The sequence below is a fragment of the Cervus canadensis genome, chromosome 8, assembly GCF_019320065.1.
Source record: "Cervus canadensis isolate Bull #8, Minnesota chromosome 8, ASM1932006v1, whole genome shotgun sequence".
Classification (NCBI taxonomy): Eukaryota; Metazoa; Chordata; class Mammalia; order Artiodactyla; family Cervidae; genus Cervus; species Cervus canadensis.
Window position 1 is genome coordinate 88,708,682 of NC_057393.1, and position 17,280 is coordinate 88,725,961.

Sequence of the window (17,280 nt, forward strand, 5' to 3'; positions counted from 1 at the left end):
GTTTGCAGATGACATGATACTGTACATTAAAAAACCCTAAAAATAGTATCAGAAAATTAGTAGAGCTAATCAGTGAATTTAGCAAAGTTGCAGGGTATAAAATAAATACACAGAAATCACTTGAATTTCTATATACTAACAATGAAAAATTAGAAAGAGAAATTAAGGAATCAACCACCTTCACCAATGCAACAGAAAGAATCAAGTATCTAGGAATAAGTTTACCTAATTAGACAAAAGAACTGTACACAGAAAATTATAAGACACTAATGAAAGAAATCAAAAATGACATAAACAGAGAGATATTCCATGTTCCTGGGCAGGAAGAATCAATACAGTGAAAATGACTATACTACTAAATATAATCTACAGATTCAACATGATCCCTATCAAATTACCAATGGGATTTTCAACAGAACTAGAACAAAAAATTTCACAATTCATATGGAAACATAAAAGACCCCAAATGGCCAAAGCAGTCTTGAGAAAGAAGAATGGAGCTGGAGGAATCAAACTTCCTGACTTCAGGTTATACTACAAAGCTACAGGCATCAAGAAAGTATGGTCCTGGCACAAAAACAGAAATATAGGCCAATGGAACAAGATAGAAAGACCAGAAATAAACACATTCACCTATGAGTATTTTTGAGAAAGGAGGCAAGAATATACAATGAGGTAAAGACAGCCTCTTCAGTAAATGGTGCTGGGAAAACTGACAGCTACATATAAAAGAATGAAATTAGAACACTTCCAACACCATACACAAAGATAAACTCAAAATGGATTAAGACAAGACCAGAAACTATAAAACTGTTAGAGAAAAACACATATAACACTCGATAACATGAAGCAAGATCCTCTATGACCTACCTCCTAGAGTAATGGAAATAAAAACAAAGTAAACAAGTGGGACCTGATTAAACTTAAAAGCTTTTGCACAGCAAAGGAAACTACAAGCAAGGTGAAAAAAGAACCCTTGGAATGGGAGAAAATAATAGCAAATAAAACAACTGACAAAAGATTAATTTCCAAAATATACAAGCAGCTCATACAACTCAATACCAGAAAAACAAGCAACCCAATCAAAAAGTGAGATAAAGACCTAAACAGACATTTCTCCAAAGAAGACATACAGGCGGCTAACAAACACGTGAAAAGATGCTCAACATCACTCATTATTAGAGAAATGCAAATCAAAAGCACAATGAGATATCACCTCACACCAGTCAGAATGGCCATCATCAAAAAGTCTACAAGCAATAAATGCTGGAGAGGGTGTGGAGAAAAGGGAACACTCTTGCACTGTTGGTGGGAATGCAAACTAGTACAGCCACTATGGAGAACAGTGTGGAGATTCCTGACTTCAGACTATACTACAAAGCTACAGTCATCAAGACAGTATGGTACTGGCACAAAAACAGAACTATAGACCAATGGAACAAGATAGAAAGCCCAGAAATAAACCCATGTGCCTATGTGTACCTTATTTTTGAGAAAGAAGGCAAGAATATACAATGGGGCAAAGACAGCCTCTTCAATAAATGGTGCTTGGAAAACTGGACAGTTACATGTAAAAGAATGAAACTAGAACACTTCCTAACACCATACACAAAGATAAACTCAAAATGGATTAAAGACAAGATCAGAAACTATAAAACTGTTAGAGGAAAACATAGAACACTTGATGACATAAATCAAAGCAAGATCCTCTATGACCCACCACATAGAGTAATGGAAATAAAAACAAAAGTAAACAAGTGGGACCTAATTAAACTTAAAAGCTTTTGCACAATATATTGCAAAGGAAGCTAGAAGCAAGGTGTGAAAACAACCCTCAGAATGGGAGAAAATAATAGCAAATGAAACAACTGACAAAGGATTAATTTCCAAATATTCAAGAAGCTCATACAACTCAATACGAGAAAAACAAACAATCCAATCAAAAAGTGGGGAAAAGACCTAAACAGACATTTCTCCAAAGAAGACATACAGATGGCTAACAAACATGTGAAAAGATGCTCCACATCGCTCATTATTAGAGAAATGCAAATCAAAACTACAATGAGATATCACCTCACACTGGTCAGAACGGGCATCAGCAAAAAGTTTACAAACAATAAATGCTGGAGAGGGTGTGGAGAAAACGGAACACTCTTGCACTATTGGTGGGAATGTAAATTGATACAGCCACTATGGAAGAGGGTATAAAGATTCCTTAAAAAAAAAAAAAAAAAAAACTAGGGGGAAAAACCACCATATGACCCAGCCTCCCACTTCTAGGCATATACCCTGAGGAAACCAAAATTGAAAGAGACATATGTATCCCACTATTCATTGCAGCACTATTTACAATAGCTAGAACATGGAAGCAACCTAGATGTCTATTGACAGATGAATGGATAAAGAAGTTGTGGTACATATACACAATGGAATATTACTCAGCCATAAAAAGGAACAGGTTTGAGTCACTTCTAATGAGGTGGATGAGCCTAGAACCTATTATACAGAGTGAAGTGAGTCAGAAAGAGAAAGATAAATATCATATCCTAATGCATGTATATGGAATCTAGAAAAATGGTACTGAAGAATTTATTTACAGGGAAACAATGGAAAAACAGACATAGAGAAGAGACTTATGGAGATGGGGAGAGGAGAGGAGAGGGTGAGTTGCATCGAAAGAGTAACATGGAAGCTTACACTAGCATATGTAAAATAGATAGCCAACGGAAATTTGCTGTATGTCTCAGGAAACTCACACAGGGGCTCTGTACCAACCTAGAGGGGTGGGGTGGGGAGGGAGATGGGAGGGAGGTTCAAAAGGGAGGGGAGATATATATAACTATGGCTGATTCATGTTGAGGTTTGACAGAAAACAGCAAAATTCTGTAAAGCAATTATCCTTCAATAAAAAATAAATTAATTTTTTAAAAAGTGAGCTAAAAGTTCAGGGGAGGCAAAAAGGCCTGCAAGCTCAGGTGGCTGGAGAATCCTTCCTAAAAGAGATGGGGAGGAGACTTTCCAGGCAATCACAAGGGTGGGGCAAGGGGGCAGCTTGTCGACCCCACCCACTGGAGCTGAGAGCTCATCTCCATGAGGATTCAGAGGTGGCAGCTTTAGAGATGGAGGTTACAGCCAGGTTGGGAAGGGCCTTGAATGCCAAGCCAAGGACTTTTGGCTTTGTCCCCTGTTGGCTAGAAGGAGCAATTAAAGATTTTGTAGCAGACAGTTATCTGAACAAAGCAGATTGTTGAAGATGGACCCAAGGGAGAAAAAGGCAGCAGAGAAAGGAACACAGGCAGGAGGTGGAAGGTCAAAGAGATGGTGGGGCCGAAGGAACCAAGAAAAAAAGTCAAAGTGTGAGATGCTGAGGAAAAATGATGGTACCAATGATACCAAGTTTTCACAGCTGAAAACCCCAAAAAGGAGAGAGTGGGCAAGGAGAAAACCCACAGAGACATCAATTAACAAGCATGAGGACAGAAGAGAAGATGACTTGAAGGAACAGTCCTTGGAAATCCCAGGGCAAGAAACCAAAGCCTCCTCTTTGCAGAAGTTTTGCAGAGAAGGGAGGGGAAGTTGAGGGACAGAGTCTTCAGTGGGAAGCAAGAAACAGAGAAGGTTCTTTCAGCATAGCATAAACATGCTTAAGGGCTTCCCTGGTGGCTCAGTGGTAAAGAATCTGCCTGCCAATGTAGGAGGCACAGGCCCGGTCTCTGGGTCGGGAAGACCCCCTGGAGAAGGAAATGGCAACCCACTCCAGTATTCTTGCCTGGGAAATCCCATGAACAGAGAAGCCTGGCAGGCTACAGTCCGTGGGATTGCAAGAGTCAGACATGACTTAATGACTAAACAACAACAACAAAACATGCTTATAAGAAGGCAGCGAGGAAAGAAATAAAACAAAGAGGGGAATAGAAAGATGATGGAATGACTAGGGTGAGGCATAGGAGACTGGAGGTGAGAAAGGCCAGTAAGCCCAGGAGACAAGGATGGGTGTGCATTCTGGGACCCTCCCTCACAGGGTGAGGGCAGGGAGCAGGCACGTGACATTAGTCCCCCAGCTGTCTTTTCTCATGAATATCGCAGGGGTAACCGCAGTAGTCTGGAAAAGCCATGCTGAGAGGACGCCCTTCTTGTAAACAGATACCTGGAGAGCAACAAGTACAGGGAAGCAAACAAGAAGAATAAGGAAAGCTGACAGAAACGAGGAACTCACCTGTGACTTCTTGTCATTATGCTAAGGGCTTTTCTGTGACCACTTCATTCCATTCTCATGACACCCCTGCAGATTAAGTATTGACAAGAACTGTTACCCCCGTTTTATACATGTGTGACCTGAGGCTTTGAAGAGACTGAATGCCACACCCACACACATAATGTAAGCAATGCTTCCCAAGCAGTGCTAGTGGTAAAGAACCCACCTGCCAATGCAGAAGACATGAGAGATGCCAGTTCAACCCCTGGGTTGGGAAGATCCCCAGGAGGGGGGCATGGCAACCCATTCCAGTATCCTTGGCTGGAGAATCCCTTGGACAGAGGAGCCTATAGCCTACTGGCAGGCTACAGTCCATAGCATTGCACAGAGCCAGACACGACTGAAGTGACTTAGCACGCAATGGACACCATGGGACTCCAGAATCCATCTGGTTTATTGCCTCGGGAGAGCTGGAGTGACCAGAGGAGCTAGAACGATACTGGTCAGTCAGAAAGCATTCCTCAGAATGGTGGTTCGGTGGGTGTAGTATTTCGGTGTGAAAAGTGAGTCAGGACAGATTTCAAGGAAGAGGCTACCAGGGGTATCATCTTAAATCTGCAATGTGTAAGCAGTAAGATTGTGCAAGAGCCTGACTGAATGAATGGCTTTCTGAACCAGTATCGAAAGCCCCATATTCTGTCATAGATGCCTCTCACTCTAAGAAAATCTGACATTCCATATCCAGACTTGAGAAGCAGAAACAACATGCTCACTGAGCCTCTACTGTGCTCACTGCCTGGGGTGTGCCTGGCATTGCATGGGAGCTTTCCGAACATGACCTCACAGTCACACAGTTCTGCAGGATGGGGATAGCCAGCTATGCTCCTAGGTGTCATGGGCTGAATTGTGAAAGTGTTAGTCGCTCAGTTGTGCCCAGCTCTTTGCGACTCCATGGACTGTAGCCCACCAAGCTCCTCTGTCCATGGAATTCTCCAGGCAAGAATATGGGAGTGGGTAGCCATTCCCTTCTCCTGGGGATCTTCCCAACCCAAGGATCAAACCCAGGTCTCCTGCATTGCAGGCAGATTCTCTACCATCTGAGCCACCAGGGAAGCCTGAATTGTTGTGAGTGAAGTCGTTCGGTCATGTCCAACTCTTTGCGATCCCATGGACTGTAGCCTGCCAGGCTCCTCCATCCGTGGAATTTTCCTGGCAAGGATACTGGCGTGGGTTTCCATTTCCTTCTCCAGAGTGAATTGTTATATCCACCCCCCAAAATTTGTATATTGAAACCCTCAGCACCTCAAAATGTGACTGTATTTGGATATGAGGGTTTTAAGAGGTAATTAAGGTAAAATGAGGTCATTAGGGTGGACCCTAATCCCACATGACTGGTGTCCCTGTAAGAGGAGATTTGGACACAGATGCACACAGAGGGAAGATGATGGGAAGAGACCCAAGGAAAAGGCAGCCACCTGCAAGCCAAGAAGCCTCATAAGAAAGCAACCCTGCCAACTCCTTGGTCTTGGACTTCCAGCCTGCAAGCCTGTGAGGACAGAAATGTCTGCTGTTGAAGCCACCTAGTCTGCGTTATGGCAACCCCAGCAAACTAACCCACCAGGAAACCAGGCCTGGGGAGCCTGTCTCTTGTCCTCAGTCACAAAGATGGAGACAGTGCCGAGATGAGAACTTAGCCAGCACGCCAGAACCTGTGCAACAGAAGACCCTCTGTTGCACCCGAGGGTTTACTCCAGGCTTCCTCTGAGTATCACAAATACAATTCATTTTGCAAAAGCAGCTTGCTCTTCTGGCAACAAGTATTTCAAGCAAAGAAAATTCTACTGATTTCACTCGTGTTCTGTTTATAAACATGATGTTTCCAAATAGATGAGTTGTACAATTCTGACTCCACATCAGGAAATCCGGATTGATTCTTTTATCGGTTAGATTAAAACGATGTTTGCTTGTGGATTAACTGAAGAAAAGAGCTGAAAATGTAAAATAACTATTAAAGAGGGGGAAGTGAAATGAATTTTTAAGTGATGTTCATTTTTGATGTTCTATAAAGTTTATCTGAAAAATAATCATTTTAAATGTTTTTCTTTTTAACCTTTTTCATATTCATATTTAGTACTTCTTTTGCCCCAATTGCCCAAACTTATTCTTCCTCAAAATGCTCCCTATTTATATATATTTATAAACTGGTTTTTTTTTTTCAGAGTAATTTTAGGTTCACAGCAGTTCCCATATAATCATCCCCAGACACATGCACAACTTCCCTCATTACCAACTCCCCCCACCTGAGTGTTACATTTCTTACCATCAATGATAATCACCCAGAGTCCATAGCTTACATTAGGCTTCACTCTTGATGTTGGACTAGCACATGTACATCAGTCTGGACAAATGTATGATGCCGTGTATCCATCATTACAGTATCATTACAGTATCCTGCAGAACAGTCTCACTGCCCTAAAAATCCCTTTTCTATTCATCCCCACCAGTCACAAGTGATCTTTTACCTGTTTCCATAGTTTCGTCCTTTCTAGAACATCACATAGCTGGAATCACACAGTATGTAGCATTTTCAGATTAAATCTTCTCTCATTTAGTAATACTCATTGTAGGTTCTTCCATGTCTTTTCATGATTCGAGTCTTTTTATCACTGAAAAATATTCTGCTCTCTTGATGTACTACAGTTTGTTCATCCATTTACCTCCTGAAGGACACCTTGGTTCCTTCCAAAATTGGGCAGTTAATTAATAAGGCTGCTATATACAACCATGTGCAGGTTTTTATGTGAACAGAGTTTTCAACTCCTTAGCATTTACCCAAGGAACGAATGCAAGTGCTGGATCATATGGTAAGACTGTATATAGTTTTACAAGAAACCACGGAACTGTCTTCCACTGTGGCTGCATCATTTTGCATTGTCACAGCAAAGATCGAGAGTTCCTTCTGCTCCACATCCTCTTCAGCATTTGGTGTTGTCACAGTTTTAAATTTTCACCATTCTAGTAGGTATATAATGGTATCTCATTGTTGTTTTAATCTGCATTTTCCACGTGTTACGTGGAGTATCTTTTACACGCTTCTTTGCCATCTGTGTATCTTCTTTGGTAAGGTATCTGTTAAGCCCTTTGGCCCTGTTTATTTACTTTTTTAAATGATTTTATTTTTGGCTGTGCTGGTTTTTGTCGATGCGCAGGTTCTTCTCCTGTTGTGGCGAGCAGGGGCTCCGCCCGAGTTTCGGTGCCCAGGCTTCTCACTGGGATGCCTTCTCTCGCTGAGAGCCAAGCTCAGTAGCCGTGGCGCTTGGGCTTGCCCGCCTCAGGGCACGTGGGGCCGAACCAGGCCAGGCAGCAGCCGCTGCCTTCTGCACTGGCAGGCAAAGTCTTACCACTGAACCGCCAGGGGCGCCCCTGGCCCGTTTTTAAATTGGGGTATTTGGCTTTTAATGTTGAGTTTTCTTATTTATATTTTCAACAAAACTTTTTTCAATTAAAAACTTAAGTCACATAGGTATCATACATACAAGGCAACAAAAATCCAAATAGTATGGAAGGAACAGACTAAGACACCAGCGCGCCCGCCCCAAGGACCCTCTTGGAGCATCTCTGAGTGTTTATGCTATTCCCGTTGTGCTACTGTGTTATTTTTGCTCTTAACATTATAAAAGAAAACCCGGATGATGAGATAGGAATGTCACCATCAAAACTTTTTTAAAGTAAACAAAGTGGAAGAGAACTTCTCGGAAACGACCACCAGGTGGTGGAAGTCGACTGGAAAATGCGATACGGCGCAACACCATCGCGGCTGCTCAGTGTAAACGCTTCTCCTTTAAGAAGCTCGTGTGAGAACTTTCCCAGGGTCTTCCTGCTATGTCCAACTTCCCCCTCCTCCAGGCCCCTTGGTCAGGCTGCCTTGGGGCCATTTCAGACTCTGCCCAACGGAGATGAGAGGACCACCGTCTCACCTAACCCGAGAGCAGGACAAGGCTGTGAAGGCAGATCTTTCAACGTGAAAGGATGAGATGGCGCGTTCCGCCACGCGCAGTGTGTCCGCAGTTAGGGAAGGCGCTGTACAGATGATGGCCTACATCACCCCTCCACCACTTTTCTTTATGACTCAAATATTTCATGATTCTAAGAACTTGAGAACAAAAACAGTTAAGTGTAAAAGAGAAAAAATGTTTAAAGAAGAAAAATAAATATGAACAAACTTTAACCCAAGAAATTTACTCCCCAAAATTTATTATAAGAAACTATTTCAATAGAAGCAAAATATTACAAAAGGAAAAGAAAAATATGAATACATAAATATCCAATGATTGAGCAATAGTTAATTATAACATATTAATTTTCTCAGTTATTATTATTGTGAAAGTCATTTTGAAGACATGAAAAATGATAAATCATGCATTGTAAGTTTATAGTTTTTTAGACTTGAATATATTAGGCTCACTAAAAGGCAAAGCAAAATAAACAAGACGTTTCACCATAACACTATGCCAATACTAAGACCCAGAAGTTGACCAAAGCACTGTGTTTTGCTAACAGTTACTAAGAATTCAATCTCTCAACCCCAGTCTCATGTTACCTACAAATGTGATAGAGTGTCACAGTACAGATATCTTCTATTTTTTGTCTTTGTGTTTTATTTTTGCTATAGCAGTAAAACTTATTTTAATAGAATCATCACACTTTCCCCTGACTAAAGTATACTTTATTTAGGACTTCTCTAGTGGTACAGTGGATAAGAATCTGTCTGCCAGTGCAGGAGACACGGGCTCGATCCCTGAGTCAGGAAGATCCCCTGGAGAAGGAAATGGCAACTCACTCCAGTATTCTTGCCTGGGAAATCCCATGGATGGAGGAGCCTGGAGGGCTACAGTCTGTGGGGTCTCAAAGAGTTGACATGACAGCGATGAAACAACAGAAACAATATAAATGTGCTCTCAACTCTATTACCACAATGTTGGCTTCAAATTTTCTATCTGTAATAAAATGTTTATAAACATGTAAATGTCCTTCCTGGGCAAGATGAGGAGCTGGCTTATTGGGAGGGTCCAGGTGCTTATGGCAGTCAGGCTAGAGCATGCTCCCCCAAGGAGAAAATAAGTTACTTATGCCAGTGTTTGTATAGCAGAATGAGTGAAGCGCAAATTCATACTTAAAAAGGAAAAGAAAACGTGGTCCTCTCCTAGTTGTTAAGTGCATGTGTTTTGGCAAGGAAACTGAGCTTCCCTGGACTAGGACCAGATCTGCAATCTCAGGACAAGGACCAATGAGCAGCAGACGCTGATGAAGCTCCACAGAAAGACCTACTTCCTGCTGCTTCACAGACACAGGCTTCTGACCCTGCAGAATTTCACAGTGTGCAGAGGCTAGGAGAAATGGCGAGTTTTACTGTTGACAAGGAATTATACTGACCAGGGTTCTTGACCTTCTCCAGTCAGTAGACATAGAATAGAAGCAAGATGGGCTTCCCTGGTGGCTCAGACAGTGAAGAATCTGCCTGCAATGTAGGAGACTTGGGTTCGAACCATGGTTCAGGAAGATCCCCTCCAGAAGGGAATGGCTACCCACTCCAGTATTCTTGCCTGGAAAATTCCATGGACGCCTCTGAGCCTGGTGGGCTACAATCCATGGGGTCACAAAAGAGTAGAACACAACTTAGCAGCTAAATAGACCAGACAAAAAATTCAGGCAAGTCTTCACTGGGGCTCCTGTGGCTGCGGCAGGGAGAGAGAATCAAAGATCCCCTTGCTCACTCCCCAGAGTGAGGAGAGCTGGCTCTTAATACCAGGTAAGGGTAGGACTGTGTCCAGGGGTTGGGCTAGAGGGGTGGCTTAGGTGGTTTGCTCACCCTTTGGTGATACTGTGTGCAACAGGCATGCACGATACTCTGGTTTTGCTCCCTGCTCTTCAGAAGTGGCAGTTGGGTTTTTGGGCTTTTTGTATCTTATTGTCGGTAACTTGACCCAGCTGCGCATGCAGGCTGTTATTTTTAGTCCCTTATAATTTCTTTGCATTCTGTTGCTCCAGGAGATGTTTGTCCAGGTGCAAGCACTGCAGCAAAAAAGGGTCCCAGATCCCAGTCTGTCTCAGAATTAGCCAACAATTCTAAAGAATCCCCATACTTTTCCCATCAGAGCAGGGTGAGTGGGGGAACTGACAAGAGTCATCATTAGATCAGAAACTTGAAAGGGTCACCAAGATCCCAAATCTTTCCCTCAAGCCTGTTTATTTCCCCCTAAAAACTTTTTGCTCAAAAATTTTAAAAAAGGTATGTAATGAGTGTGGCTCAGTGGATTCCTTCATATACATGCCATATATTATAATACACATATATAAGATTTCTCAAATATATGCACATATTTATAAAAAGCAATATGCTTTTAAAAATGGGACTGTCCATCAGAGGCTTTGTGATTACAACAGTGAGGTGGAATTAGGTCAATTTTGGTCTTCCAAGATAATGGACCATCAGTGATAACCTTAAAACTCATCTAAAATTACTCATTTTTTCATCTTCATCCATATCAAAATAACATATTTAAAACACAATGAAAAAGATAAGAGGGTAGAAAAGAATTTATATGTATAGTAAGATATATGAACTGGGCGGGAAATCAGAGTTCTTTAAAAAATGCATTACTTTGGAGGGAAATATAAACTCAAAAAACATGTGCTATTATTAACTCACATTTCCCTCTTACAATGCTTACAAATGTAATAAAGGAAATATATGTATATAGTGCATTGAAATATATTTTATATATTATCTATATTACATTATGTGCTGTGCTGTGCTTAGTCGCTCATTCATGTCCGACTCTTTGCAACCATGGACTGTAGCCCACCAGGCTCCCCTGTCCATGGGATTCTCCAGGCAAGAATACTGCAGTGGGTTGCCATGCCCTCCTCCAGGGAATCTTCCCAAGGCAGGGATCAAATCCAAGTTTCTGGCATTGCAGGAAGATTCTCTACTGTCTGAGCCACCAGAGAAGCTCTTATTACTGTGTTTTACACATAAGTAGTATGTTAAAAGAGATATTTAGAACAGTACTTTAAAACTTATTTGAAACAGCAAATTCTTTGTAAATGGGAATCAGAAGTCAGGTGACTATTCCAGGAAGGAGATGTCTGTGTTGACAAAAACAAAGAACCTATGTGCAAATAAATAATCACCCATGTTAAAGGGTCAAAGACCAGCTTGGCAGCTGGAATAAAGAAAATTTGTCATCAAAACTCTTTGGCCTAAAAAAAAAAAAAAAACTCTTTGGCCTTTCTTTCCTAAAGTAAATTTGGAGCTAATTAGCTTTCAAGACTTTTCCGGGATTTCTTCCACAGCGACAAGGCAAAGAAACACACTTAAGAGAAAAAAGCAGATGTTGATGTTCACTGGCCACTTGTTCTTGCACACTATATATATGTCGCTGTTAAAGCTTCAGTCTGGCCATGATGCAGACGCATTAAATGAAATGGACTTTGTGGGTCTTCTTCTAATTGTTACTCGCCACTCGATGTATGAGAAACCAGTCTAACAAGCCTGGATTCTTCCTGGGCTGGAATTCACCTCCTTACTCTGTTAGATGTTCCTTGCTGCAGTTGCCTCTGGGTACTCTGCAAAGACTTCCAAAAATTGCAGGGACCATAGAAGGTATACCCCATCTTACATTGCCCCCTCCCCACCTTCCTCACACCCTCTCTTTCCTGTCAAACCATGAACTTTGGTTACTCAATTCTTGGCTCTGTGAATGCAAGAAGAGGAAAATACAGTGAGAATTTCCCCACACAAGTGTTAGAGAAAACCCAGCAAGAGGTGAGATTAAAAGATAAGCAGGGCATACCTAAAATCCCTGAGGACCTCTGTCTGATGTCCTAGGAGCCTAAACCCAGGTTTACCTTTGTTTACACAACAGTGAGGTCTGTACACCAGGACAACTAACAAACGCTTTAGGATGTAACATCTCTATGCAGATGAGGGCCCTGGTCAGCAGTTGACTCCAGATCTCCAAATGCTACAGAAGTGCCTGAGGACTGTGGCACAGAGAGACTGGGTAGAAATAAAATATTTCTGGGTGAAAGATACTGCAATAAGTAAATTTATATTTGAATAAATATATCCATTACAGGTTCCAGACCTTTCCTTACTGAAAATTTTGAATCAGATGTGACTAAAAGCATTGAAGGACAATTCTCCCATTTAATGATCTGTATCTCCAAGCTGGGGCTTCCCAGGTGTCTCAGTGGGTAAAGAATCCACCTGCAATGCAGGAGACACAGGCAATGGGAGTTCAATCTCCAGGTCGGAAAGATCCTCTGGAGGAGGGCCTGGAAACCCACTCCAGTATTCTTGCCTAAAGAAACTCATGGACAGAGGAGCCTGGTGGGCTACAATCTATAGGCTTGAAAAGAGTCAGACACAACTGAGTCACTTAGCATGCCCACACCTCCAAGTTTAAAAACTGGGTGGGCTTCTGAGTCTTTTTCCACAGAGTGTGACTTGCATATGGTGGCGTCATCTAAAGAGAGAGGTTTAAAAAATGTTTGGTCCAGTTTTATGTCCTCCCATAGGAACGTGTCTGGAGTTCTGAAATGCACAAGGTCTGAGAATTTAAAGTGAGTCTGATCAGCTGGCATCCGTTCTCCTCATGGTCTTCAGGGGGAAGTTCGGTAATTTCCTTCTGGAGTTTCTCTAAATGCTGCAGAGTGCTCACAGGCGATTCATCCTTGAGCGTACGCCTCACATGATAACTCACTCAAATACTAAATTTGTGGCCTATTGTTCTAAACTCAGGAAAAATAGAGAAATTGCAATACTGTTTTGCTTTTGCAATTAGGAAGTTTGTTCACAAAGCCCCACGTGCAAGAGTTGATGGGGTTTTGGTAGATGAGCAGGAAGCCTTCACTGGAGGTGTCCAAGCTGCCCATTGGCAATGTGGACCCAGCATAAGATCACCTTTCTCTGGGTGCTTCCCCAGCTGCCTGCGGCTGAGCGCCTGGCAGTCCTGCCTGAGTTAAGGAACCTTCTTCCCTGACCCCACTCCTTTCTTTGGGAATATGGCATTGTGATTCTTTGTGTGTCTCTGACTCTCAGACGGTTAGGATGAAGCAAGCAAGGTCTGGGAGCCCCTAACAGCCCCCTTCTCCTATAGTCTCAGCATTGGGAACCCAGCTGTCCTTCCCCTGCCTTCTACATTTCTTTTTTTTTATTAAAATATGTCCATATGGTTTCTGATCCCCACCTTTTTCTTTTTTTTTAATTACTGTACTATACATAACATAAATTTTACCATCTCTAGGTGTAGGGTTCGATTGAATTAGGTACATTCAGATTGTTGGGCAACCATCATCGTCTCCCATCTCCAAAATGGTTTCATCTTCCCAAACTGAAACTCTGTACCCCTTCACAATAACTCCTCACCCTCCTTCTCCTCAAACTCCGGCACCCACCATTCTGTTCCTATGAATCTGACCAGTATAGGTGTTACTGAAAGTGTGCGGGATCCAGCTACTCCCCGCTCAAAAGCCAATAAACAGGCCAGGCTGGTGGAAAGAAAAGTTTGCTTATTTCAGATGCCAGCAACTGTGGGGGGAGCATGGTGGACATCTGTCCAAAGGCCAACTCTCCCCCTACCCCTGACAAGCAGGGGATGAGAGCTTTTATAAACAGAATTGGTGTTACAAGCAGAAACAGCACAGTTATCGCTAACAGTCATCTTCAGATTGGTCATCAGTGGTCTGACCAGCATCATCTTGGTTGTTTCAGATGTAGTTACTCTTCAGCTCCAGGGTCCATTTATTCCCGTTTCTCTGAGGCCATTTCTCAGAATTGTGGCAGCTCGTGTCCTGGATGCAGTCTGGTCCTCACGTAGTTAACTTCTCACCTGGGGTTTTGGTGGCTATAAGACAGCTCACAGGATGTGGCTCAGAATATTATCTACAGTCCTTGAGAAATAACTAAAGGTCCTTGAGTATGCTTAATGACTTGTTGTCATTATCAGTCTCCTTTTACTATTTTCCTTTGTTTCCACGTATCTCACTTCTCTGATTAAACTTATTCTTTGACTAAAGCTTTCCACAGACAAAAGGCAGGCAGAGGACATGGTCAGATGGCAAGGATCCTACTCCATTTCAGGGGTACCTCTTGTAAGTAGAACCATACAGATTTTTTGTGTGGCTTTTTTCTCATAGCTTCGTGTCCTTCAGGTTCATCCATGTTGTAGCAGGTGTCAAAATTTCCTTCCTTCTTAAGGTTGAATAATACTCCATTGGATGGATATACCACATTTTGTGTATCCATTCATCCATCGATGGACAGTTGGGTGGCTTCCACCTTTCGGCTATTGTGAACAATGCTGCTACGAACATGGATGGGCAAATACTGTTCTGATTCCCCCTTTGTAATTTGGAACTTTTAAAAAAAATTTGCTCATGTAGGTTTCAGTCTTATATTTATTTTGGTGTTTAATGCCCATTGCATTAGTAGCCCAGTCAAAACTCAGACAGGAAGAAATTCATCTTAACATTCTGCTAAAATAAGACTCAAAGTTAACCTTAAGATCTATGCAAAGTCCTGGATCCTTAGACATTATTCCAGCCAGGTCTTGTCCTTCAGAGAAAAGGAGCTTGAATGAAAAGGGCCTCCTTTCTTCTGGTGGAGGTTTCAGTACAGATTGGTCCCAGGCAGCTCCTCAAGATACAGAATCCAATGCTAAGGTATAGTGCTTCCCAGGTAGCTTGGTGGTAAAGAATCAGCCTGCCAGTGCAAGGGGACATGGATTCAACCCCTGGTCCGGAAAGATCTCACAGGCTGCAGAACAACTAAGTCCATGCTCCACAACAATTGAGCGTGAGCTCCAGAGCCTGGGAACCTCGAGTACTGAGCCCCGGCTGCAGCTACTGAAGCCTGTGTGCCCTTGAGCCCACCACGATGGGAAATCCACTCACCACAACAAAGGGGAGACCCCCTCTCCTCAACTACAGAACAGACCTCACAGCAGGGAGAACCCAGCAGGGTCAAAAATAAACAAACAAACAAATGCTGACTCAGAGTTTACACACAATCCAGCAATTCCACTTACACCCAGGAAAAATGAAAACATGTCCACACACAACTTGTCGACAATGTTCAAAACAGCATAATTCAGAATATTTGAAAAGCGGGAAAAACTCAAATGTGCATCAACTGACAAATGGACAAAATGTATTCTATCCAGTCAATGAACTTGTTCTGCCCGTAGTCCGGATCCCCGTTCGGGAAAGAAGACTCCTCGAGACAATGCAACTTGCAATAGGGGAATTTATTACTGACTCGAGCCAGGGCCTCCTGCCCTCACCAAGGGTGTGAGGACGAAAAGGCCCCGAGCCCCAGTTCTCTCGGGTATTTATTGGGTACAATCGGGTAGTTGGCGCAAGCGGATTGGTTACACAGTGGCAAGGCAATTTTTGTTGGCCCAATCCTTGTGGGCTTTCAGCTTTCCCCTGATAAGTTCCCTTTTTCTTGCTAGGCACATGTTGATTGGCTGGCTCCAGGTGGCCTGATAATTATGTTACTCCGGGAAACCAGGCCTACTCCTAATCTAGGCTGCTTGTCATGGTGTTAGCCATGACAGCCTCACAAACTACTTAGTATTCTGCAGTAAAGTCAATAAAGTATTGATACACCTTATGATATTGATGAATCTCAGAAATATTATGCTAAGTGAAAGAAGCCAAACACAAAAGTTTACCTATTGTGTGATTCCATGTATATGAAACATCCAGAAAAAGGAAATCCACTGGGACAAGAAGGTGATTAATGGTTGCCTAGGGCTGGTTGGAGAGAGTAGGGAGTGACTTCAAAAGGACACAAACAGAAAGAAAGGGTTTTTTTCTGCAGTGATGAAAATGTTCTAAAACTGGATTGTGGTAATGATGACACAAATCCGTAATTTTACTAAGAATCATTTACTTTAAATGAGTGATTTTTATGGCATAATAATCATACCTCAATAAGCTGTTTTAAAATAGAACTCAAATATTTAACAATTATAGTTCACGACATTATCAAAACACAATCTTAATTAATTATTACATAGAACTTTCTATGGAAAAATGTTCATACTGATTATCTTTGGCAGTTAGACTATAAGACTTTTCTTTTGGCTTATATGTATCTTACAAACTTTCTTCATTGAATAGATGACTTTCCTAACAATAAAAGGTGTGTGAGTGTGTGTGTGTGTGTGTGTGTGTGTGTGTGTGTGTTTTAAATAAGTCTTGAGTGAATTGATTTGATTGTCGTGGGGAAGGCCCTGCAAAATAAGACAGACAACCCACAAGTATAAAGGCACTCTGCCAAATTTGCCATATAAAATGTTAAAATTTCTTTGTTGCAAAACCAAACCAAAACAAAACCAATAACTAAACACAAAGGTAGAACACAGAAGACAAACTGGGGAAAATATTTGCAGAACACAATGACAGACAAAGGATAATTTCTTTCATTTACAAAGCCCAGCTGAATCAGTAAGAAAAATGCAAAGAATATGAACAAGCAATATACAGAAAAAGAAATACTGACTGCCATTTTACATATAAGAAGATGTTCAACCTCATTCACATTTTGGTAACAGTATAAATCTGTGCAGCTTTGTAAAAGGACCATTTAACAAAATCTACCAATACCTTTTTAAAGTGTAGTTCTTTAAGACTTAGCATTTCCACACCTAGGACGATTTTAGTTTTGTTTCCAAGCTTTAAGAGGGCCCTGTTTGGTAGCATTAAATTGAATTAAATGATTTCATGGAGACGTTTTGGTGGCACTTTTGTACATGAATAGTTTCTAGATCACCACAAACCAAGCCTAAAACTCTTCTAGCTGCGAATACTCAGAGTTGCAGATTTAGTTGCATTCTAGATTTGTGAGTTGCCTGACAAAGCGCTTGAGAATTTCTTTATATTAGATAAAATATAGTACTTTACAAGTGGAATTCCAAGCATCTTTAAAAATTTTTAGATTTAGATGTCCAAATGTGGAAATATCCCTGGGAAGTATGAAGCTGGCAGGCAGGAAGAGCAGAAGGATGAACAGT

General features: G+C 41.8%; 1 protein-coding gene across 1 annotated transcript in view; it reads right to left on the minus strand.

Annotated features, from left to right (window-relative positions):
• Window positions 1–17,280, minus strand: part of DISC1 (DISC1 scaffold protein) — a 433,479-nt gene that overhangs the window by 414,071 nt on the left and 2,128 nt on the right. Inside the window, exon 2 of the mRNA XM_043477124.1 lies at window positions 4,217–4,282. The gene's annotated coding sequence lies outside the window, so the exon portion shown is untranslated. The remainder of the gene's footprint in view (window positions 1–4,216; window positions 4,283–17,280) is intronic.